Below are 27691 nucleotides of genomic sequence, written 5' to 3' on the forward strand. Positions count from 1 at the left end.
TTGGCTGTGAGATCTTTGGCTTCTGAGACTCTATTGAAGGCCTGGCATTCCCAGGTTTACTTTGGGCCGGATTTAGGCTCCCTATAGTATAGTTTCATTTACTTATGTAATTTATTTGATCCTGGTCTGTAATGATATTATTTGTAAACAAATATTGGGGTAATGAGTAAAAAGGGGAGGGTTCATATATGATTTTTGTGGGTAAACCGGGTAGAAATCATGCTTCTAGGATTGTGTGTGTTGATTCGCAATAGAAATCATGCTTTAGATTTACACTATGTTTACATTCTGCAACAGATACCATGCCACTAGGTTTGCTATGCCTGTTTATATTAGAAACCATGCCATAAACCTGTGCATTAGATATCCTGCCTTAGGATAATCATATTTATTGCTTTGCATATTAGGAAACATGTTATAGCCATCATTTTATTTCTGATTCTGCCTAAAGTCATAATCACCTAGAAACTCTATAATTAAACTACTGCTACAATCTTGCTTAATAAAATGACCATTTCTCTCTGTGCATTAGAAATCCTGATTTAGGACTCTGTTTGCATTGGCTCTAAATCATATCTACATCGCTTAAATGAATAACAGTCTATAAAAAGGGTTTAAAAATAGTCCAACACATAGACATCATGTTCTAGTATAAACATGCATGAAATCAGTTCTATATCAGTAATCGCCTAGATCAGTATGCCTATAGGATTGAATGACTTCAAGTTGTCTTAACCAATCCCCAGAATTATGATTGCATACAAACCCACGCCTAGACAAGCCTTAGGTAATTAATGGTCATATAACTGTGAAATTAGGCTCTGTTTATGTGTGAAATCGTCCAGGTTTAACAGGCTATAAAATTAATAGGCAAGCTGATTAGGGTTCTACCACTTTGCTTTAAAACAAATGCTGCATATTCTGTATTTGTGATGTTCATCTAGATATCATGTTCTAGGGGTTTCTAAATCTCTTTAAAATCAGTTGTTTGAGACGTGCTACGTATCTGTTTATGTGTGGAGGTAAAACATAAGCCCCTAATTGCTTCCTTATTTGACAGTCTTATGTGTTCTTTGTTGTCGCTTAGATTTTATCTTTTAAATACCTTAGGAGTGTCTAGAACTGCCTAAGTATAGAGGTCCTAAACACCTCCGGGACCACAAGGAAGGGATGGATAAAGCACGCTTAGAGTTCGTTAATTAAACTCGCTTATACAACCACTAAGGGGAGGGTAATGGGTAGTAAAAGGATATGATGACCTGTGCGCTAATGCCACGTGTAACCCCTCTATTTGAGGAAGGCTTACCGAGTATTGTACAGATGTGATCCTATAGGCTAACCAACTTAGGATCAAACTTCCTTAATTTATGTATGCTCGGACTGTTCAAACTTCCTTAATTTATGTATGCTCGGACTATTCAAACTTCTTTAATTTAAGTATGTATGCTTGGACTGTCTAAAATTTACATATGTGTGCTTGGATCGACTAAACTTCCTTGATTATATATGTGTGCTTAGACTGTGTAAACTTCCCTTATTTACAAATGTGTGCTTAGACTGTTTATCTATTAAATGACTAATTCACATAACTAAGTTCGGCCGGGAACCACCGTTGTGAACCGCGAGGGGTGCCTAACACCTTCCCCTCAAGGTTATTTCGAGCCCTTACCCTTATCTCTGGTAATGCAAACTGGTTACATGAGTTAATTGCTCTAGGTGCCCTAACGCACCTTAATCCGTTAGGTGGCGACTCTTCAAATACCCAATTCCCGAAAGGAAACAAGTTGTTCCCAATGAATGTCGAAACCCGGACTCCGCGAAAGGAAAAAAGGGGGCGCGACAAATGTGTGAGGTCAAAACTCCTAACAAAATCTCATGCGTTCAAAACAATGTTACACGTAAAGGTTTATGATAGGTCATTTGTTAAAATAATTTATGTGTTTTACTAGCTTTGTTCTAATTATTAGTATAAATATATTTTATAAAAATAGTTTCTAAACTTTACATATCTTTTTGTTATTTAATAAATATAATAAATAATACTATGTTTCTAAATTGATCTGAGCATGCTCTCACACTCATATTGGGTTTGTGATCACAGCTGTTATACCAGATGAATTTTAATGTAACTACGAATAAATATGTGAATATTAAAAACTCGCAATGAATTTGGAAGTATAAAAGTTTTTTATTGTTATAAATAAGATGGATGCTCTCATGTGGCTCGACGAAAGTTTCATGCAGGTATGATGAGATCAAGTCGAACACGAGTACATTTTTTAAATCGATTTTATATTGAAAATTAGATATTATGTTCATAGCAGTCTCTGGGTTGTCGTGTTTAAATTGAAAAAATCGGGTTAAAGATGTATGCTTGTGGTGGACTAATCCTCATCTTTATGAAGTCCTTGATACAATCGAGCTTCCACTTCGAGATCCTAGGGGTCCAATGAGAATTTCTATATTGAGTTTATTGTAGTATTAAAGATCTTGGAACGATCAGACAATGTTCTTTTAACTGTTGTCACCTCAGACGTATGATGCATATTCATGTTGTTGAGTACTTAAATAAATTGATTGACTGATTCAAAAAAATGAAAACAAGAGATTTTGATGATTAATTTCTTTGGAATAGAGAAGGATATAAAAATAGAATGCAAGAGACCAATAAGAACAACGGAAGAAAGAATGGTTTTGAGATGGATCAATTATTTTTTTAATGAATATGAAAGAGGCAAATTAGAAATTGGAAGGGAGAAAAAGAATGTACCAATCTTTGAAACTAAACTCAAAACGAAAAACAAACAACAGAAGTCAATGTCTTAAAAATTACAATAAAACAATTCAAACTCCAGCATAGTGTTTTAAAGTTCAAACCTATAAAGGTGAAACTGGATAACAATATTATGGGGTTAGAACTTAAACAAGTGCAACTCCATGATATGTCTTGGAGTTCGAGAAGGATATAGTTCAAACTCTATGAATTATTCTAGGAGTTTGAACTGCACATTCCAAACTCTACTCTAGTACAGTGTATTAGAATTTCACTTGTAAAGTTTTGAAGTTCAGCACATTGTACTAAAGTATTTTCATATTTTAACTAGGTATTTTTCTCTTAATTTTATTTTCGTATTAAAAAGCACGTATTGCTCAATTATATTTCAAAATACAGCTACATATTAACAAGCGATCAAAAGTATCTAGCCCACTTGTTTTTTATCTAAACTTGTGCGGGTTAGGCATCACATCTTTTACGAGCTAATTTTGCTACCCATATTTCTGAGTAAGAGATGTCATAGGTAAAGTGTCACGAATCCCTTGTACGGCGCATGCTATGTAGATTTTAAAATATATATATATATANTTTGCACATGCGGCGTGACAAGGCGGATATATATATATATATATATATATATATATATATATATATATATATATATATATATATATAAATAAATAAAATAAAGTAATATTCATAATTTTATTCTTGATCATTACTAAACTTGTTGAAAAGATAAAACATAAATCATATAACTTTTTTAATCAAAATTCATAATGGGAAGTATAGATAGAAAGGCAGAAACGGAGGTGTCGGCTCTGAAATGATGGAAGATTGAATCATTCCTTCATTCTATTCCGGCTATTCCTTTCCGACGGGTGATTTATTGATGAGCTAGAGCCATATGCTAAGCATATCAATTAAATCAAATGGTCAATCGAATTTTTCTATGGGACATAGGCCTTCCAAAAAGGTAATGAGGCGTGCAAATATTTTTTAGATCGGATAGAGATTTTGATTTGACTCTGCTCCAAAATATCCCTTCCTAACCACACATGCCAAAAAAAAAAGAGCTACGTCGAAGACCACATTTGTAAGCAAAAAAAAATATAACATCTTCCGTGTATTAGTTAGCTTTTTAATCACTGATGGTGCAAAAAATATTTATAACATACAATGTAATGCTTTGTGTGTGACTTAATATTTCTGAATTCTGATAAAAAAAGATATACACGAGTTATATTTCATCTCCTCAATATAGCATATGAAATATATTAAATAGTCAATTGAATTTTCTATGGGATGTAAGCCTTCTGTAATGACCCGGTCAGTCGTTTCGTGAGTTATATCCCCGTTTTCCCCATTTCTGCTTCCTTTTGTGTTCCTCAGCTATATTTGAATGTATCGCGTTGGTTGGTTCGGGTTCGGAGTGGTTTTGGAGTGAATTAAGACACTTAATCTCTTTTGCGAAGACTTAAGTTGGGAAAGTTTACAGGAAGTTGACTTATGTGTAAACGACCTCGGATATGAATTTCATGGTTCCGTTAGCTCCTTTAGGTAATTTTTGACTTAGGAGTGCGTCCGAAATGTAATTTGGAGGTCTGTGATAGAATTAGGCATGAATTGGCAAAAGTTGGAAATTTGGCGATTGTGGTCGGCAGTGAAAAATTTGATATCGGGGTCGGAATGGAATTACGGAAGTTAGAGTAGGTTCGTAGTGTCATTTTTGACGTGTGTGCAAAATTTGGGGACATTCGGACGTGATTTGATAGGTTTTGGTGTCATTTGTAAAATTTGGATGTTCTTAGGCTTGAATCCGAGAGTAATTTGGTATTTTGATGTTGTTTTGAGTGATTCGAAGGTTCGACTGAGTTTGAATGATGTTATGCGATGTGTTGGTATGTTTGGTTGAGGTACCGAGGGCCTCCGGTGAGTTTCGGGTGGTTAACGGATCAATTCTTGGCTTTAAAAGTTGGCAGATTTCTGGTGTCAGTTGTATCTGGTGTAGCAAGTGCGGACCGCACAAAATTGGCGCGGACCGCGGAGGTATTATGCAGCCGCGGTGGAAATTACGCGGACCGCAGAAGAGGGAATGCGGCCGCGATAGATTTTATGCGGACCGCGGAAGGTATGGCTCAGACTCCGAGGCCGCGGCGGAATTATACGGACCGAGGTGAGGAGTGTGCGGCCGCGATGGATTTATGCGGACCGCGTGGTGAAGGTTCAGAGGGCACAATATAAGCGAGGTTTAGGGTTTTATTTCACATCTTGGACTTTGGGAGCTCGGTTTGAGGCGAATTTTCAGGAGTTTTTCAAGGAAATCATCTGGGTAAGTAATTCTAACTCGGTTTTGGCTAATACTTATGAACATATCATTGAATTCATCATTTGATTCGTGATTTGGGATGGAATTTGGGAAAAATTGGTGGAGTTTCATAAAATGAATTTTTTTGAATTGAAAGCCTATTCGAGGTCAGATTTGAGTGAAACTAGTATGGTTAGTCTTATAATCAAATGGGTTGTCGGATTTTGCGACTTTTGTCGGATTTCGAGACGTGCGCCTGGGGCCCGGCTTTTGAGTTGACTTTTAGACTTTTGACCTAAAGCTTAGCATTTTCTTATGGGATTGATTCCTTTAGCTCGTGTTGATGGTATCGAATTGTTTGTGGCTAGATTCGAGGTATTTGGAGGCCGGTTCGAGAGGCAAGAGCATCGCGGAGTAGGGATTTGACCGGTTTGAGGTAAGTAATGATTGTAAATCTAGTTCTGAGGGTATGAAACCCCGGATTTTCTATCGTTTTACTATTTTGAGGTGACGCACATGCTAGGTGACGGGCGTGTGGGCGTGCACCGTTGGGGATTGTGACTTGGTCCATCTCGTAGCAACTATAAAGTTGCGTATTTGACTCAAACTATATGATACTTATGTGTTTTAGAAAGAGTTTCTATAAATTGGGCTGAATGCCATATTTGGGCCCTCTGCTAGAGCTGTTTGGACCCTTAGGGGCCTTTTTCTTATTATTCTCTCACTGTTTTGATTGAAAATCTATACTCGCTCATGCTATACTTACTACTTCATAACTCAGTCTTTATTACTCTATTTTGATACATATAAAATGTTGTTTTGGGCTGAGTACCCTATTTTACTGATAGCCCGAGTGGCTTGAGAAGTTTGTGACTGAGTGAGGCCGAGGGCCTCATCTGTAAGGATATTTATGGGATCGGGCTGCACGCCGCAGCATTTTGTTACTGATTCATGATTGAGAGAGGCCGAGGGCTTGATTGATTATGCCACGAGGTGTCTTGTTATAGTGCTTGGGCTGAAGTAGCCCCTTCGAAGTCTGAACACTCCCAGTGAGCGCGGGTACCCTGAGTGAGTGATATGAGATATGCCCGAGGGGCTGTATGCGAGTGACTGTGAGGTTTGCCCGAGGGGCTGCACATGAGTGATGTTTTGCCCGAGGAGCTGTTTTTATGATTTTCATCACTTTTACTCTCTTTTGCCTTGAGCCTCTGTTGAAACTGTTGAAAAAATGTCTTCAAATGATTTTTACCAAAAAAACTGGATTTTAAACGAGATGATTTGACTCACATACTGAGTTTCACATACTGGTGGTCAGGCCTGTTTCTATGCACTCCTAGATAGACCAGATGCTGTGATCACAGGTATTGTCTAAGTTTGCCATAGGGATGCCTCTGTATTATTTGATCCTAGTTCCACTTTTTCATATGTGTCGTCATATTTTACTCATTATTTGGATAAGCCCCGCGAGTCTCTTATTTTATCTATTTGTGTATCTACTCCGGTGGGTGATACTATTGTTGTGGACCATGTATATCGGTCTTGTGTGGTGACTATTGGGGGTTCGGAGACCCGAGTGGACCTTTTGCTACTTAGTATGGTTGATTTTGATGTGATATTGGCATGGATTGGTTGTCTTCCTGTCGTGCTATTCTGGACTGTCACGCTAAGACAGTGACATCGGCTATGCCAAGGGTGCCACGGATTGAGTGGCGAGGTTTGTCGGATTCTGTTCCCAGTAGAGTGATTTCATTTTTGAAGGCCCAGCGGATGGTTGAGAAGGGTTGTCTTTCTTAGTTGGCCTTCGTGAGGGATGTCAGTGCAGAGACTCCTACCATTGATTCAGTTCCGGTGGTGAGGGATATTCCGTATGTGTCACCTGCAGACCTGTCGGGCATGCCTCGGGACAGGGATATTAACTTCGGTATTGATTTGGTGCCGGACACTCAGCCCATTTTTATTCCAACGTATCGTATGGCTCCGGCGGAGTTAAAGTAATTGAAAGAGCAGCTTTAGGAACTCCTTGATAAGGGTTTATTTGGCCTAGTGTGTCACCTTGGGGTGCGCCTCTTCTATTTGTGAAGAAGAAGGATGGCACTATGAGAATGTGCATTGATTACAGGCAATTGAACAAAGTCACAATCAAGAACAAGTATCCTTTGCCTCGTATCGATGATTTATTTGACCAGCTTCAGGGAGCGAGGGCGTTCTCCAAGATTGATCTCAGGTCAGGGTATCACCAGTTGAAGATCAGGGACTCGGACATTCTTAAGAAAGCTTTCAGGACCCGATATGGTCATTATGAGTTCCTTTTGATGTCATTTGGGCTGACCAATGCCCCAGCAGCGTTCATACATTTGATGAACAATGTGTTTCGGCCTTATCTCGACTCGTTTGTTATTGCATTCATTGATGATATCCTGGTGTACTCGCGTAGCCAGGAGGAGCATGCTGAGCATTTCAGAGTTGTATTGCAGCGGTTGCGGGAGGAGAAGCTTTATGCAAAGTTCTCCAAGTGTGAGTTTTGGCTCAGTTCAGTGGCGTTCTTGGTTTGGCAGGTTATTACAGTCGATTCGTTCAGGGATTTTCATCTATTGCATCACCCTTGACCAAATTGACTCAAAAGGGTGCTCCTTTCAGGTAGTCGGATGAGTGTGAGGCGAGCTTTCAGAAGCTCAAGACTGCCTTGACCAAAACTCCAGTGTTAGTTTTGCCTTCAGCTTCTGGTTCTTATACAGTATATTGTGATGCTTTTCGGGTCGGCATTGGGTGTATGTTGATGCAGGAGGTTAGAGTGATTGCTTATGCTTCTCGTCAGTTGAAGCCCCATGAGAAAAACTACCCTGTTCATGATTTGGAGTTGGCTGATATTGTTCATGCGTTGAAGATTTGGAGGCATTATCTCTATGGTGTGTCTTGTGAGGTGTTTACTGATCATCGTAGCCTCCAACACTTGTTCAAGCAAAAGGATCTCAATTTGAGGCAGCGGAGGTGGTTGGAACTGCTAAAGGACTATGATATTATTATTTTGTACCATCCTGGGAAGGCCAATGTAGTGGCCGATGCCTTGAGTAGGAAGGCGGTGAGTATGGGCAGTCTTGCATTTATTCCTGTTGGGGAGAGACCTCTTGCGGTTGATGTTTAAGCTTTGGCCAGTCGGTTTGTGAGGTTGGATATTTTGGAGCCCAGTCGGATCCTAGCTTGTGTGGTTTCTCGGTCTTCCTTATTCGATCGCATCAGAGAGCGCCAATATGATGATCCTCATTTGCTTGTCCTCAAGGACAAGGTTCTGCATGATGATGCTAGAGATGTGACTATCGGTGATGACGGGGTATTGAGGATGCAGGGCTGGATATGTGTGCCTAATGTAGATGGGCTTCGGGAGTTGATTCTGGAGGAGGCCCATAGCTCGCGGTATTCCATCCATCCGGGTGCCGCGAATATGTACCAGGATTTGAGACAGCACTATTGGTGGAGGAGAATGAAGAAGGATATAGTGGGGTTTGTAGCTCGGTGTCTCAATAGTCAGTAGGTGAAATATGAGCATCAGAGACCGGGTGGCTTGCTTCAGTAGGTAGAGATTCCAGAGTGGAAGTGAGAGCGGATCTCCATGGATTTCGTAGTTGGACTCCTACGGACTTTGAGAAAGTTCGATGCTTTTTTGGATGATTATGGATCGACTGACCAAGTCCGCGCACTTCACACCTGTGTGTACCACCTATTCTTCAGAGTGGTTAGCTGAGATTTATATCCGAGAGATTGTTCTCCTGCATGGTGTCCCAGTTTCCATCATTTCGCGTGCAGCGAGAGTTGGGTACTCAAGTTGAGTTGAGCACAGCTTTTCACCCTCAGACGGACTGACAGTTCGAGCGCACTATTCAGATACTGGAGGACATGTTAGGCGCTTTCGTCATTGATTTTGGGGGTTCCTGGGACCAGTTTCTGCCACTCGCGGAGTTTGCATATAACAACAATTATCAGTCGAGTATTCAGATGGCTCCATATGATGCTTTATATGGGAGACGGTGTAGATCTCCAGTAGGTTGGTTTGAGCCGGACGAGGCTAGGCTTTTGGGTACAAACTTGGTTTAGGATGCTTTAGGCAAGGTGAAAGTGATTCAGGAGCGGCTTCGTACAGCGCAGTCAAGACAAAAGAGTTATGCTGATAGGAAGGTTCGGGATGTGTCTTACATGGTTGGGGTGAAGGTTCTACTAAAGGTTTCACCCATGAAGGGTGTTATGAGATTTGGGAAGAAAGTCAAGTTGAGCCCTCGGTTCATTGGGCCTTTTGAGGTGTTTCGAAGGATTGGGGAGGTGGCTTATGAGCTTGCTTTGCCACCTAGCTTGTCGGGTGTGCATCCAGTATTTCATGTTTCTATGCTCTGAAAGTATATCGGCGATCCGTCGCATGTCTTGGATTTCGGCACGGTTCAGTTAGATGGTGACTTGACTTACGATGCGGAGCCAGTGGCTATTTTGGAGCGGCAGGTCCAAAAGTTGAGATCAAAGGATATAGCTTCAGTGAAAGTGCAATGGAGAGGTCAGCTCGTGGAGGAGGCTACTTGGGAAACCGAGTGGAAGATGCGGAGCAGATATCCACATCTATTTGAGGCTTCAGATATGTTTCTAGACTCGTTCGAGGACGAACGTTTATTTAAGAGGGGGAGGATGTAACGACCCGGCCGGTCTTTTCGTGAGTTATAGCCCCGTTTCCTCCATTTCTGCTTTGTGTTCCTCAGCTATATTTGACCTTATCGCATTGGTTGGTTCGGGTTCGGAGTGGTTTTGGAGTGAATTGAGACACTTAGTCTCTTTTGTGAAGACTTAAGTTGGGAAAGTTGACCGGATGTTGACTTATGTGTAAACGACCTCGGATTTGAATTTTGATGGTTTCATTAGTTCCGTTAGGTGATTTTGGACTTAGGAGCGCGTCCGGAATGTGATTTGGAGGTCTATGGTAGAATTAGGCATGACTTGGCAAAAGTTAGAAATTTGGCAATTTTGGTCGGCAGTGGAAAGTTTGATATCGGGGTCGGAATGGAATTCCGGAAGTTGGAGTAGGTTCGTAGTGTCATTTGTGACGTCTGTGCAAAATTTGGGGACATTCGGACGTGATTTGATAGGTTTTGGCGTTGTTTGTGAAATTTGGAAATTTGGATTTTCTTAGGCTTGAATCCGAGGGTAATTTGGTGTTTTGATGTTGTTTTGAGTGATTCGAAGGTTCGACTAAGTTTAAATGATGTTATGGGATGTGTTGGTATGTTTGGTGGAGGTACCGAGGGCCTCGGGTGAGTTTCGGGTGGTTAACGGATCAACTCTTGGCTTTAAAAATTGGCAGATTTCTGGTGTCAACTGTATCTGGTGTGGGAAGTGCGGACCGCACAAAATTGGCGCGGACCGCGGAGGTATTATGTGGCAGCGGTGGAAATTACGCGGACCTCGAAGAGGGAATGCGGCCGCGATAGATTTTATGCGGACCGCGGAAGGTATGGCTCAGGCTCCGCGGCCGCGGCGGAAATATGCGGACCGCGGTTTGGAGTGTGCGACCGCGATGGATTTATGTGGACCGCGTAGTGAAGGTTCAGAGGGCACTATATAAGCGAGGTTTAGGGTTTTATTTCACATCTTGGACTTTGGGAGCTCGGTTTGAGGCGAATTTTTGGGAGTTTTTCAAGGAAATCATCTGGGTATGTAACTCTAACTCGGTTTTGGCTAATACTCATGAATATATCATTGAATTCATCATTTGATTCGTTATTTGGGGAAAATTGGTGGAGTTTCATAGAATGAATTTTTGGGAATTGAAAGCCTATTCGATGTCGGATTTGAGTGAAACTAGTATGGTTAGTCTTATAATCGAATGGGTTGTTGGATTTCGCAACTTTTGTCGGATTTCGAGATGTGGGCCTGGGGCCCGGCTTTTGAGTTGACTTTTAGACTTTTGACCTAAAGCTTAGCATTTTCTTATGGGATTGATTCCTTTAGCTCGTGTTGATGGTATCGAATTGTTTGTGGCTAGATTCGAGGCATTCGGAGGCCGGTTCGAGAGGCAAGAGCATCGCGGAGTAGGGATTTGACCAGTTTGAGGTAAGTAATGATTTTAAATCTAGTCCTGAGGGTATGACATCCCGGATTTTGTATCGTTTTACTATTTTGAGGTGACACACATGCTAGGTGACGGGCGTGTGGGCGTGCACCGTTGGGGATTGTGACTTGGTCCGTCCCATAGCAACTATAAAGTTGCGTATTTGACTGAAACTATATGATACTTATGTGTTTTAGAAGGAGTTTCTATAAATTGGGTTGAATGCCATATTTGGGCCTTGTGCCAAAGCTGTTGGACCCTTAGGGGCCTTTTTCTTATTATCCTCTCACTGTTTTGATTGAAAATCTATACTCGGTCATGCTATACTTACTGATTTCATAACTCAGTCTTTATTACTCTGTTTTGATACATATAAAATGTTGTTTTGGGCTGAGTACCCTGTTTTACTGATAGCCCGAGTGGCTTGAGAGGTTTATGACTGAGTGAGGCCGAGGGCNAGGGCACTATATAAGCGAGGTTTAGGGTTTAGTTTCACATCTTGGACTTTGGGAGCTCGGTTTGAGGCGAATTTTGGGAGTTTTCAAGGAAATCATCTGGGTATGTAACTCTAACTCGGTTTTGGCTAATACTCATGAATATATCATTGAATTCATCATTTGATTCGTTATTTGGGGAAAATTGGTGGAGTTTCATAGAATGAATTTTTGGGAATTGAAAGCCTATTCGATGTCGGATGCACCTATACGCCTTCATCGACGTGTTTTTTGACCGGAAGGCCGAGAGCTAACTATCGAGACTTTGGACTATCCGGACACATACTTCGTGAAATGGTTCATGCATGTTTGTTGCCAGGAGCAACAAGATCAAGTTGGTAAGGATTAACGCTTCATTTCTATTTCTATGGTCGATGATCATAGAAGCCCCTTTACCATTCTGTATAAATGGGCTATTCTATTTGTACAGATAGGGTGGAGGGGCGCATTTAATCCTTGTTTATCTATTAGTTTTCAGTTCTTATCTTCGGCGCGGGGTAGAGCAGTTTGGTAGCTCGCAAGGCTCATAACCTTGAGGTCACGGGTTCAAATCCTGTCTCCGCAACATCTTGTTTTGCCAAACTATTTTAGGGTTGACTCTGTTAACTAGTAATTAATTCCCGCCTTTCGCTTTTTGGGGGTGGAAGGAAAAAGAAAACNGATAATGGAATATCGCGTTGTTTTTTGGTAACGAGTCGGCTTGCCTAGTCCCACGATAGGCACTATCACGACAGTGTAGTTTTGGGTCGTGACGCCTTCTAAAGGATATTGTAGGCATGCAAGCATTTTTTTGGGTCGGATGAAATTTTGGTTTGTCACTGCTCCGAATCCCTCTCCTTAACCCTGCCCCCGCCCCCACCCCCAAAAAAATTCAAAAAAGTAGAAGGGAGCCAAGTCTGAGGATTACACATATAAGCAAAGAAAAAAAAGATCTTCTGTGGATTAGTTTGTATATTTACACACCTAGTTAATTATAGTTACAATAACAATAACAATATATCTAGTATGATCAAAGTAAGTGGGGTCTGGGGAGGATAGAGTATACGCAGAACTTACCCCTACCTTATTTACGTAGATACACTATTTTCAATCGACCATCTGCTTAAGAAAAGCGTTTCCAAAATAGGTTAAAAAATACAACGGTAACGATGCTATAATAAAAATACTGAAGAAGAAAAAAGTATTGGTAACAAAATAGTAAAATAACTAAATCAAATAAAATAATAGTAGTAATAAAATTGAAGAATAAGATAATGATAACAATAATGATAATGATGATGAATGATGACGATGAGGAGGAGGAGGAGGAGGAAGAAGAGAACAAGAAGTAGATAAAATGCTCTAAACCAGATCCATGTCCTCCCATAGAAAATAGAGAAATCACTCAACCAACTACTAACCTTGTACCATAATCCTCGAACTCCATACTCTTCTATCTAGAGTCATGTCTTCGGTCAACTATAGATATGTCATGTCCTGTTTAATCACCTCTATGCAATTCTTCTCTGGTCTACCTTTACCTCTCCTTAGACCTATCACTGCCAGCCTCTCACACCTTCTCATTGGGAGGGGGAGTTCATTTGTGCTACTCTTCTTCACATGCCCGAACCACCACAGTCTCGCTTCCCTCATCTTTCCACCATATAGGCTATTCCCATCTTACTCCACACATTTCCATTTCTAACCTTATCTTTCTGAGTATGCACACATATCAATCTAAGCATCCCCATTTCCGCTACTTTTATTTTCTGACGTGTGAATTCTTGACTGGACAACACTCTGCCCCATATAATATTGTTGTTCTAACAACCACTCTATAAGAACCTTTAAGTCTTGGTGGCACCTTCTTATCACATAGGACACCAGATGCGAGCCTCTATTTCATCCATCCAATTCCAATATAATGCGAGATAATAATCAATCTCCTAATTTTTTTGGTTTATTGACCCTAGATACTTGAAGCTTCTTCTCATGGGGATAACTTGTGTATCAATCTTGTCTTTCATATCTGCCTCATGCAGTGCATCACTGAATCTGCACTCCAAATATTATCCTGCTCAATTTGAAACCGTTAGACTTTAGGGTCTATCTCCAAACCTCTAGTCTAGCCTTAACTCCCCACGTGTCTCGTCCAACTAATACTATGTTATCTGCAAATAACATACACTATAGTACCTTCCCTTGAATATACCTTATCAATTCATACCACGACAAATAAAAACACGCTAAGAGTTAATCCTTGGTGCAACCCCATCACGAATGCAAAGTGTTCCGAGTCTCATCCCACTATTCTTACTCGGGTCTTGGATCCATGTACATATACTTAATCAATGTGATAAATGCCATATGTTGTCACGATCCCAATTTTCCTCCGTAGGATATCGTGACAGCACCTAGTCTCTAAGACTAGGTAAGCCTAACACTTACTGAATTAATAGCAAAATTCAACCAATAACTGTTAAATATGAAATAAAAATCTCTATACAAAACTTACAATCCCAAAATCGGTAGTACAAGTCATAAGCTCTACTGAGTTTGTTAGAAAATCCCTAAATACAACTATTTCGAAATAAAAATAAACAGTAAAGGTATAATATCAAAAGGTGACTCCGAGGCCTGCAACGCAACAACAGGTTTACCTTGAGTCTCCACAGCAAAACCCGAACAGCTAGCTATCGATCAACCAATTCTAAAGTACATGGATCTGCACAAAAATGTGCAGAAAGCGTAGCATGAGTACACCACAGTGGTACCCAGTAAGTAACAAGACTAACCTCAGGGAGTAGCGACGAGGGACGGTTAAGAACCCTACTGAACTAAGCAACCTGAACAAGTATAAATGTAGAACTAGCAAGGGACAATACCAATATAAAGCTAGGCATGTTGACAATAATAAAACAATGCTTGTAATAGGAAACTAAAGCAACAATTAGCAACGAGGCCCAACAGGTAACAACGTTGTATTGTAAGCTGAACACAGTCTAAGTGCGGTTAGACCAAATAAAGAAAAACAAGTAACAACTCAATAAGAACCATCGCTTTCACACCAGATTTAATCAAGGATTTCCACGAGGTACCAAACCTCATAATCACAAATCACGGGTCCCAATTCATGAACCCTAATCACTTGGCATCTTGTGCCCACATTACAATTCATAACCGCACGGATGACTCACGTGCCAAGAGAGTGACAAAATTTAATATCCGCACGGACCCCTCACGTGCCAACAATAACAATGACTAATGAGACAACTCACATGCCAACAAAATAACTCTCACACCGAAGGCAAGTGCACGGGAGTACATGTAAATAGTCAATAACATCAGGATTCATCTTCTTAAACCGATATGGGTGATTTATTTACGTGTATGCTTGTGCAAGTGTTCTACCACAATTCAAGTCAACAAGTAAGAGTAGAGACAATGAATGACACATAAGAAACGATCACCCCATAATGTACACGGTATAACTCACACAAGGTAGGCACACCACTACACCAACATAAATAATAACAATGCCCCCAAGCCATCACAAGACATCACAAATCATTCCCCAACATAGCCCATCTTGTCTCGACACATGCGTAATAATTAAGTAAATGCCTGCCTATCACGACCCAAAATCCCTCCGAAGGAGTCGTGATGGCACCTAGTCTCTAAAATTAGGTAAGCCAAACATTAAAAGGAATAACGACAATATTTGCCAACATCGAACAATTTCAAAATAGAAATCTCTGTACAATTTACAATCCCAAAATCGGTAGTACAAGCCATAAGCCTTTCTAGGAGTAGTTATACATAATGAATACATCACTGTTTCGGAACAAAAGGAAATAATGGAAATAAATAAAATAGAAGGTGACTTCGGTGTCTGCGAACGCCCAGCAGGTGTACCTTGAAGTCTCCAGCCACACCAAGCATAAGTCTCAAAACCAACCCGATCCGAAGTACCTGGTTCTGCATAAAAAGATGTGCAGAAGTGTAGTATAAGTACACCACGGTGGTACCCAGTAAGTATCAAGCCTAACCTCGGTAGAGTAGTGAAGAGGCCAGATCAAGACACTACCGAATATATAACTTGCAAGATATGACTTAAATCTAACAAGAGAGGACTATCAGAGTAATACCAATAGCAGAAGGATATCAAATTGCAAACAGTAGTAACGATAAGAGAAAAACACGAACGACAACGAGAATTAACCAAGTAACTAAAGAAACATAGTTGGGGTCCGGATGAAGCATAAATGAGTTCAAGTAGGGAAAACGATGTTAACTCAACCAATTGAATCGTTTCTAATACACAATTCCAACAATCCCAATCCTCGTAATCTCATATCATAATCACAACTTCCAAACCTTTAACACACATGGCACCTTGTGACCACATATTTCCATCCCACTTTGCACGGCAAAATCCACGTGCTACTCAGTACATAATATCCGTGTCACATGCTAATTAAGGTGTCCAAGAGATTTTTACTTATATATCATAAAGTAATAGTACAGTTTCTAGACCAAGTAGGAAATCAGTGAGAAAGATGGGTTTATTTTATAAATCATTTGAGTAAAGACGAATATCACTTCCAAATAAAATACAACATCGAATAAGCTGTTGAATTTAACATAATTAAATTAAGACATAATAAAAATTCCTTTTTAAGTGAAATAAAAACCTCAGACAGGTTAAGGATATTAAGTTGAGAAATTAATTGAAGTAAAATGTAACAACTATTAGAAATAGTAAAACCAAAATATACGGCGAGTCTTAACCTAGAAATATCATAAGGTAGCATGATATTAATTCTTTTATTTTAAATCACTTTATTACTTACAGCTAAGCAGGGCAGGAGGTAATGACTCAACGTAGTAAATTCACTTTGAAAATCAATTCACCAGAATAATAGTATTAGGAAAAGAGCTCAGGAAATGACGGCAAGGCAATAAGTCAATGACAATAACTCGATCCTCAGAACACAGTGAAAAACAAAAATACAAATTATCAGAGTCTCGTATGAAGGAACTGAAGCCAATACAGTAAAACAGGGGATACAAAAGTGCAAGATATGTTGTAGCGTGGAACCCGATCCCACCATATACTATCAATATCATAAGTCACCCTTATTCCACCATATCAATTCACCCCTATTTCACCTGTTGCGGCGTGCAACCTGATCCCACCATACAATATCAATATCATAACAATAAACATAATATATTGCGGTGCGCAACCCGATCCCACCATATAATATCAATATCATAATTCACCCTTATTTCACCATAACAACCCACCCTTATTTCACCTGTTGCGGCGTGCAACCCGATCCCACCGTACAATAACATTATCACAACATGAATATCCTCCCTTATTCCACCACATCCCTTATTTCACCTGTTGCGGCGTGCAACCCGATCCCCCATACAATAACTTAAATCAACAACAACAATTCAATAACTAAATTTACCAGAATCTCTACAATCCAGGGTATGGTTACACGGCAACAAGGGAACCACGTGAAATCAAAGGAATACAACAACCTTAACAAAATGACAAGACATGTAAGGTACGTGATAACTAAGCAAACAATCACAATAATTTGGACATGTAGCATATATTCACATTGTCATAGAAAAACTCAACTATTAAGAGGTAACAAGATAATAAGGAAGGCAATGACTTCAACCAAGGCATATAAGGGCCAAATAATGAGTAAGAGGTAAATAAGTGCTAACAACATCATATAGAGCATGTAAGAGTAGTCTAACAACGAGATACCACATGTTATGACAATTTAATCAAAAGCATGGAAAGAGACTAGACAATCTAAACCGGTCAATACCACATATAGGTTGTGTACCCGCTCGTCATCTTGCGTACACGGCTTTCACATAACAAGATAGCACAATTAACTCAATTCCTAAGGGGTGGTTTCCCCCACACAAAGTCAGACAAGACACTTACCTCAATTTGGCCAACTGAATACTCAATTTAGCTTTTCCTTTACAAATTCACCATCGCTCGGCCCAATCTAGCCAAAGAAGACTTAAATACATCAAACAATGCAAGAAAAAGCAATTTCAATTAATAAGGCTATGATCCTTATACAATTTGCAAAAAGTCAACAAAAGTCCATTCCACGGGCCCACACCTTGGAACCCGACAAAATTTATAAAACTCGAACACCCATTCAATTACGACTCCAACCATACTAGTTTCACTCAAATCCGACTCCTAAACGATATTCAAAACTCAAAAATTCACTTTATGAAATTTTAGACAAAACCCCCAAATTTCACTTTGAAATCATCAATCAAATGCCTAAACCGAAGATGGATTTAGTAAATATTACCAAAATCTAGTATAGAACACTTACCCCAATCCATATAGTGAAAATCACCTCCAAAAATTGTCCAAATCCGAGCTCCCCAACTCAAAATATGACCAAATGAACAAACTTCCGATATTAAATATTTTTGCCCAGTTGTTCTACCTCGTTTTGCATGCTAAACAATCCCGAAACTCGATTTTGATGCCTCCCATGGATTTCGTTGTGAAATTTCAGTCAAGTTAGGCTTTTGAATCACTCCATTTCACCTTATAACGAAAGAGATATGTTGGTTTCAATATTTGGAAATAGTGCAGATTTTTAAATACGAAGTCAGTGGTAATTTTGTAATTAGTCCGAAAAATCTGGCAGCCTAATTCTTAGTAAAATGACCGTAAAATCCTCTGCAAAACTGTGCTCAATTTCATATGTGGCAATTCCGCTAAGATCTCTTCGTTAGTTGGGGGAAGAATCCGCCCGAATCGGATTTTTTGAGGAACGTATCGAGAGGGAATTGGATTTGGTTAGACAATGTGTGGTTGGTACGATGTCCAAATTTGACGATTCTTTTTGCTATGGCTCCTTAATTACGATATGGATCTAATGCTTCAATAAAAACAGAAATCGGAGTTCATTTGTTTAATATGGTACCATTTATGCTTGAAGAAACGACGTCAAACATAAGAAAAACGAGCGCAACACAGTCCAAACCTATCCGAAACTCACCCGAGCCCCTCTGGACCCCGTACGAACATACCAACAAGTCCCATAACAAAACACGGACCTACTCGAGGCCTTAAATCATGCATAACAACATCGAAACGACGAAACGCACCTCAAATCAAACTTAATGAACTTTCGAACTTTGGACTTCCAAAAACTCGCGCCGAAACATATCAAATCAACTCGGAATGAACTCAAATTTTGCACACAAGTCCTAATACATCATACGGAGCTACTTGTGCCCCTAAACTATCGAGCGAAGTGCAAATTTTTAAAACGACCGATCGGGTCGTTACATTCTCCCCCACTTAAACATACGTTCATCCTCGAACGTGCGAAGAGTTGTTCTAAAGCCATCAAACCACTGCATGAGCTCACCATACATATACCCGGGGGTGATTCCCCATCACCCAAACCTATGTAGGACTACAACGCAATTTAACTAAAGATCTCACTTCATCCTTAGTCCATAACCTTAGGACATAACCCAAATCTCAACATCTGAAATTCATCATAGGACCCGAATCTCGCATCATCTCACTGTATAAACCTGAACAAGCCGAATCGAGCCATAATTACAACCCAGGGTACAATCACACGATGTTTCACACAACTCAAATGCCCGTAGCAATAACTTCTGACCACCATAGCTGCCCAAATAACATTCTGGACGTCGGCAATACACTTCACATTAAATAGAACTTTGTTCCGGACCTCCACAACGCTGACCATGATAAAGAAACATGCGGGGACTCATTACCGCCCATGAAGTCAACAAGTCAAGAAGCTCCCTCGTCCGTCAAGGGCCATTGCCCAGATCTTAGCAGAAACAGTCTCATACTTCCAAACACTCCTCACCCCGATATGATAGTGCGAATCTCAGGTCTAAGAACCTCATCTCAGCCAATACAAGTAGCCCAACTAACAACTCATCACGGAACCACACGGATTCTCACGCCACACAGCTCATACACCAACTCAGTAATACAATACAAATAGAAGGAAAGCAAGGTATACGGATTATCTAACAAGTACAACATGTGTAACAACAAAAGTACAATTTTGTTAAATCATCCCACAAAGGGAAAACAAAACACCAAATAAATACAAAGAAAGGGTATCCCACATAACATCCGCTGCGGCGTGCAGCCCGTTCTTAGATACTCATCAAGCCAAAGTGATCAGGTTCACTGATCACATGAATACTGATATCAAACACAGTAGAGTGCACAAGTATAACTGTGGGAAAAATGAACAGAATTAACAAAACATGGAAGAAAGCAAGCACAACTAAGGTGCAATGAACCAATCAACATCACGAGGGCTATTTTGCCCACATCGCCATAAGGCCTGAACGAAATTACAACATGCGTGGAGAATAATCATACAACCTCACAGCCCATCACTACATAAGAGAGTATCACATAACATAGGCCAGGGGCACAAATAATATCCATTATTCCTGGTAACATAACCGTGATAACAATCTCACAAGAGCACCCAAACCTGACCTGATATAAAATATATATTCTCGTTGAGCTTTCAAATAACCCCCAACACAAATCCTGATCATTCCCAAATAGGTAAATATCCTCCCAAAAGTCTATAGCAACATATTGATAATGTATGCTATCAGTTATCCCATTTTCAACATGCCTTCACAATCCGCAAACAAGAAATAGCCCGCATATGGGGACATCTAGCCCCAAAACCTCAGGAATACCGAAATTTCCATACTTGAACTCAACTACGCTAATCGAATGGCTGATACATCACTCACACCCCATCAATTTACTGAAGCACCCATATAGATTTTCAGGCCGCGTAACAAAAACTGAACCTAAAAAGCCTCAAAACCCAGTAATCACCATGCCACTAGCCACGCACCCGCAAATCAACACTCAAGGGTCTTTCCTAAAATGCACGTTCTTCACATATGATATCCAATAATACCAACCTATTAACTTTTGATATCCATCCAGGAGAAAACCATAATGTACAATATATTCCTTATGCCCATAGCAGCCAGCCGACTCAAGCCGCTGCCGAAACCATCGAGAACTCTTCGAGATCCGTCCGCACGCAACTAAACTATTAGGACCACATCTTCCCAACTCAACCGAGCCACACAAACCGTCCAACCCAAGAATACTACCACAAGTGTCGGTAGAGAATTCCCATTCACAAAGGACCAATTACTTTCATTGCTATGCTGACCCAACACCACAGAGCTGACCGGTTCCTTCGGTTACTCCTAGTCTTTTCTCTAAGGTAACACTTCTCCCTATCGATACACAACTACCCCAACCAAAACTCATTGCAGAAAATCCTAGTACAAGCCACGTAGCCTAGCAACTCATAAACCACCATATTTCCCCTGAAGCACCCCATGATTCCCCGACCGAGATGTCCACGCTGAATAGACCTTCTATGAATCTGAAGCTATTTCTCCGACACCCTTTTGATACTAAAATAAAAATATATTAATGACGCATAAACACCGTAAGCCCCAATATCATCCCATGCAAGATCTCAGTTCATAAACAAATTTTGGGAACCATCTATATACACTTCTTAGCTCAAAACTGAGGTAACACCTAACTCTGCAATCTGAATGCCGCTAGTGGACTCCCCGACTTAGCGCGAAGCCATAGAAAACACATCTGATGATCCGCAAAACTAACCTTCACAGCTCGTACAACACCAATCATAAGGTATTCCAGTTCATCCACTAAGCGCATGTCCATTCTCGTGACCGTCAAACTCGCTTCCTTCAGTGCCTTGAATGACAATATGCACCTTCCACTGAGTAGAAATCTCATACGAACCACATAGTCTCCAGTACCACCAACTATCCTCAATCAACATCCACCTCGTGACCCTACCATGATCGCAACGACTAGTCAACCAATTAAACCTTCCCGAGCTCATACTTGTCAACCAGATGCCAGGACCCGCTGCATCCCGGGTGAACAATTTAGTACTTCAATACCTCCGCATCTTCAGTCAGGACGACACGTTGAGACAATGTCTGAGCATCCCTGGCTCCTTCGTAGCCCATCTGTAGCATCACGAACCACTGGCGCATAGCGGACACTGAGAGCGCAATATCATACACGAGTGGATGTAAAGGAACATACGATATATGCTTCAAGATGAATCGATGTCGCACGACAAGGAATTAAAGAAGTGGAATTTCCTAATAGTTTTCGTAGCCCCTCGAAAATAAGTACAGACGTCTCCGTACCGATCTGCAAGACTCTACTAAACTTGCTTATGACTCGTAGCACCTATGAATCTAGGACTCTGATACTAACTTGTCACGACCCAAAATCCCTCCGAAGGAGTCGTGATGGCACCTAGTCTCTAAAACTAGGTAAGCCTAACATTAACAGGAATAACGACAATATCTGCTAACATCGAACAATGTCGAAATAGAAATCTCTGTACAATTCACAATCCCAAAACCGGTAGTACAAGTCATAAGCCTTTCTAGGAGTAGTTATACATAATGAATACATCACTGTTCCGGAACAAAAGGAAATAATGGAAATAAATACAATAGAAGGTGACTTCGGTGCCTGCGAACGCCCATCAGGTGTACCTTGAAGTCTCCAGCCACACCATGCATAAATCTCAAAACCAACCCGATCCGAAGTACCTGGTTCTGCATAAAAAGATGTGCAGAAGTGTAGTATGAGTACGCCACGGTGGTACCCAGTAAGTATTAAGCCTAACCTTGGTAGAGTAGTGACAAGGCCAGGTCAAGACACTATCGAATATATAACCTGCAGGATATGACTTAAATCTAACAAGAGAGGACTATCAGAGTAATACCAATAACAGAAGGATATCAAATTCCAAACAGTAGTAACGATAAGAGGAAAACACGAATGACAACGAGAATTAACCAAGTAACTAAACAACAACATAGTTGTGGTCTGGATGAAGCATAAATGAGTTCAAGTAGGGAAAACGATTTTAATTCAACCAATTGAATCGTTTCTAATACACAATTCCAACAATCTCAATCCTCGTAATCTCATATCATAATCATAACTTCCAAAACATTAACACACATGGCACCTTGTGCCCGCATATTTCCATCCCACTTTGCACGGCAAAATTCACGTGCTACTCAGTACATAATATCCGTGTCACATGCTAATTAAGGTGTTCAAGAGATTTTTGCTTATATATCATAAAGTATTAGTACAGTTTCTAGACCAAGTAGGAAATCAGTGAGAAAGATGGGTATATTTTCGAAATCATCTGAGTGAAGAAGAATAACACTTCCAAATAAAATACAACATCGAATAAGCTATTGAATTTAACATAGGGTTTATTAAATTAAGACATAATAAAGATTCCTTTTTAAGTGAAATAAAAACCTCGGACAGGTTAAAGATATTGAGTTGAGAAATTAATTGAAGTAAGATGTAACAACTATTAGAAATAGTAAAACCAAAATATACGGCGAGTCTTAACCTAGAAGTCACACAAGGTAGCATGATATTAGTTCTTTTATTCAAAATCACTATATTACTAACAGCTAAGCATGGCAGGAGGTAATGACTCAACGTAGTAAATTCACTTTGAAAATCAATTCACCAGAATAATAGTATTAGGAAAAGAGCTCAGGAAATGACGGCAAGGCAATAAGTCAATGACAATAACTCGATCCTCAGAACACAGTGAAAACCAGAAATACAAATTATCAGAGTCTCGTACAAAGGAACTGAAGCCAATACAGTAAAATAGGGGATACCAAAATACAAGATATGTTGCGGCGCACAACCTGATCCCACCATATAATATCAATATCATAAGTCACCCTTATTCCACCATATCAATTCACCCTTATTTCACCTGTTGCGGCGTGCAACCCGATCCCACCGTACAATATCAATATCATAACAATAAACATAATATGTTGCAGCGCGCAACCCGATCTCACCATATAATATCAATATCATAATTCACCCTTATTTCACCATAACAACCCACCCTTATTTCACATGTTGCGGCGTGCAACCCGATCCCACCGTACAATAACAATATCACAACATGAATATCCTCCCTTATTCCACCACCTCCCTTATTTCACCTGTTGATGTGTGCAGCCTGATCCCCCATACAATAACTTAAATAAACAACAACAATTCAATAAATAAATTTACCAGAATCTCTACAATCCAGGGTATGGGTACACGGCAACAAGGGAACCACGTGAAATCAAAGGAATACAACAACCTTTACAAAATGACAAGACATGTAAGGCACGTGATAACTAAGCAAACAATCACAACAATTTGGACATGTAGCAGATATTCACATAGTCATAGAAGAACTCAACAATTAAGAGGTAACAAGACAATATGGAAGGCAATGACTTCAACCAAGGCATATAAGGGCCAAATAATGATTAAGAGGTAAATAAGTGCTAACAACATCTTATAGAGCATGTAAGAGTAGTCTAACAACGAGGTACCACATGTTATGACAATTTAATCAAAAGCATGGAAAGAGACTAGACAATCTAAACCGGTCAATACCACATATAGGTTGTGTACCCGCTCGTCATCTTGCGTACACGGCTTTCACATAACAAGATAGCACAATTAACTCAATTCATAAGGGGTGGTTTCCCCCACACAAAGTTAGACAAGACACCTACCTCAATTCAGCCAACTCAATACTCAATGTAGCTTTTCCTTTACCAATTTACCATCGCTCAGCCCAATCTAGACAAAGAAGACTTAAATACATCAAACAATGCAAGAGAAAACAATTTCAATTAACAAGGCTATGATCCTTATACAATTTGCAAAAAGTCAACAAAAGTCCATTCCCCGGGCCCGCACCTCGGAACCCGACAAAATTTACAAAACCCGAACACCCATTCAATTACGAGTCCAATCATACTAGTTTCACTCAAATCAGACTCCGAATCGATATTCAAAACTCAAAAATTTACTTTATGAAATTTTAGACAAAACCCCCAAATTTCACTTTGAAATCATCAATCAAATGCCTAAAACGAAGATGGATTTATGAAATATAACCAAAATCGAGCATAGAACACTTACCCCAATCCATATAGTGAAAATCACCTCCAAATATTATCCAAATCCGAGCTCCCCAACTCAAAATATGACCAAATGAACAAACTTTCGATATTAAATATTTTTGCCCTGCTGTTATGCCTCGTTTTGCATGCCAAACGATCCCGAAACTCATTTTTGATGCCTCCAATGTACTTGTGAAATTTTTGTCAAGTTAGGCTTTTGAATCACTTCATTTGACCTTATGATGAAGGAGATATGTTGGTTTCAATACTTGAAAATAGTGCAGATTTTTAAATACGAAGTCAGTGGCAATTTTGTAAATAATCTGAAAAATCTAGCAGCCCAATTCTTAGTAAAATGTCCATAAAATCCTCATCCGATGTCCAAATTTGATGATTCTTTTTGCTATGGCTCCTTAATTACGATACAGATCTAATGCTTCAATCAAAACAGAAACGGGAGCTTATTTGTTTAATGTGGTACCATTTATGCTTGAAGAAACGACGTCGAAACATAAGAAAAACGAGCGCAACACAGCCCAAACCTATCTGAAACTCACCCGAGCCCCTCGGAACCCTGTACGAACATACCAACAAGTCCCATAACAAAACACGGACCTACTCGAGGCCTTAAATCACGCATAACAACATCGAAACGACGAAATGCACCTCAAATCAAACTTAATGAACTTTCGAACTTTGGACTTCCAAAAACTCGCACCGAAACATATCAAATCAACTCGGAATGAACTCAAATTTTGCACACAAATCCTAATACACCATACGCAGCTACTTGTGCCCCCAAACTATTGAGCGAAGTGTAAATTCTCAAAATAATCGGTCGGGTCATTACACCGCCTTGTCTCGCCGCACATGCACAATAATATTCTCACCTTGTCTTGCCACATGCGCAACCCACATATATAGTCTGCCTTGTCACGCCGCATGTGCAAATATCAATAATTACAACAGCACAGACAACTCACGTACGAACACCCCGATAATCCTCACAACAATACCACGTGTGCCAAAACATAACAATAAAATAAAATGACTTTCACAACACGTACCCATATGCCACAATATTTTCTCAAAATAATTTCAATACCACAACCACGCATAGCCCTCGGCTCAACAACACCGAGTATAACAGCAACAACAACAATGACATGAGAATACGGCAAGTAAATCAACACAAGAATTTCAGAACACAAAGAAACGAAAAAACAAGCTCACAAAGAAAGACACAACAGGGAATAATGGTCTCAACAAGAATAACTCAACAAGGGAGAGATAATATGTAACAATGATTCCACAAAAGTACAATTTGTCGATAAGAGAGATAGCTTGAATCAATGACCCCAAATAAGAATACGTCAACAAGGAAAGGGATAGCAGCTTCAATTAAGGCTAAGCAATTACGGAAGAGATAATAGTAGTTTCAATTAAGGTTAAGCAATTATGGAAGAGATACTAATAACTTCAATTAAGGTTAAGCAATTTCGGAAGAGATACTAATAGCTTCAATTAAGGTTAAGCAATTTCGGAAGAGATACTAATAACTTCAATTAAGGTTAAGAAATTTTGGAGAAGATAACATGACAATAAAAGAGGCAACAACTTCAGTTAAGGCACATAAGAGTTTAATCAGCAATAAGGTAAGCACATGAATCAATTAATTCCAAATAAGACACGTAAGGATAAATTTAGTAAATGGAGGATTTAATGTGACAAAACAACTTCATATCTAATAAACATAATAACCTAGGAGTCCAAAACGGTCAAATTTCCATAATTAAGCCCGAGTACGTAATCGTCACCACGCTTATACGGCATTCACATGACACAATTAACACAAATGACTCAAATCCTAAGGGGTAGTTCCCCTACACAAAGTTAGGCAAGATACTTACCTCAAAGAAGCTAGACCGATACTCTAAAATGACCTTATTGAGTGAAACAACTTCCGGACGGCTCAAATCTAGCTAAAATAACTTCAGATCATAAATAAAACTCATAGCAAATAATTTCGGATAATAAAGCTTCGATCTTTAATTAAAACTAAAAAATCAACCCCTGGACCCGCATCTCGGAACTCGATAAAATTCACAAAACCCGAACACCCATTTCGATACGAGTTCAACCATACCAAAAGTATCAATTTCCGATATCAATTCGTCCTTTAAATCATCATTTTACATTTTGAAAGGGTTCTCCAAAACTTCTCATTTTTCCTCAACTCAAAACACTAATTTAATGATTAAAATAAAGATGAAATCATGAAGTATAATCAATTCCGGGCGAAGAACACTTACCCCAATGATTTGCTTGAAAAACCCACAAAAAATTGCTCAAATCTAAGGTCTACAACTCAAAATATGACAAAAATGGTCAAACCCTCGAAATAAAGTTCTTATAATCTGCCACTGTTATTTCTCTTACGCGATCACGGAACAATCATCGTGATCGCGAAGAACTAAATGTTTCCCAGCATAGATAACGCTTCGCATTCGTGGTAAACATATCGCGAAAGCGATGAATACAGACAACAATCTACGCGAACGCACAAAGAGACTCGCGAACGCGATGAATAAAAGACCACCAGCGCCTAGATCCACTACCCGAACGCGGAGAGACAGCTGCGAATGCGGCCATCTGACTGCATAAGCTTCGCAAACGCGTGACCACGATCGCGTTTGCGATAAACAAAATCCCTGAGATCCAAGAAACCTTACGCGATCGCGTCTTCATCTTCGCGATCGCGAATAGCAACAGCAACACCAGAAACCAGTAACTCAAAAGCCTGAAGAAATGGCCCATAGCCCATTCGAAACACACTTGAGGCCTTCGGGACCCCGTTCGAATATACCAAAAAGTTCTATAATATAACACGGGCCTACTCGAGGCCTCAAGTCACA

General features: G+C 39.9%; 1 non-coding gene across 1 annotated transcript; it reads left to right on the forward strand.

Annotated features, from left to right (window-relative positions):
* TRNAM-CAU lies at positions 12152–12225 on the forward strand. Its single transcript has one exon. It is a non-coding gene; the product is annotated as a tRNA-Met (tRNA).

This window comes from Nicotiana attenuata, chromosome 9, assembly GCF_001879085.1.
Source record: "Nicotiana attenuata strain UT chromosome 9, NIATTr2, whole genome shotgun sequence".
In the NCBI taxonomy this organism is placed as follows: domain Eukaryota; kingdom Viridiplantae; phylum Streptophyta; class Magnoliopsida; order Solanales; family Solanaceae; genus Nicotiana; species Nicotiana attenuata.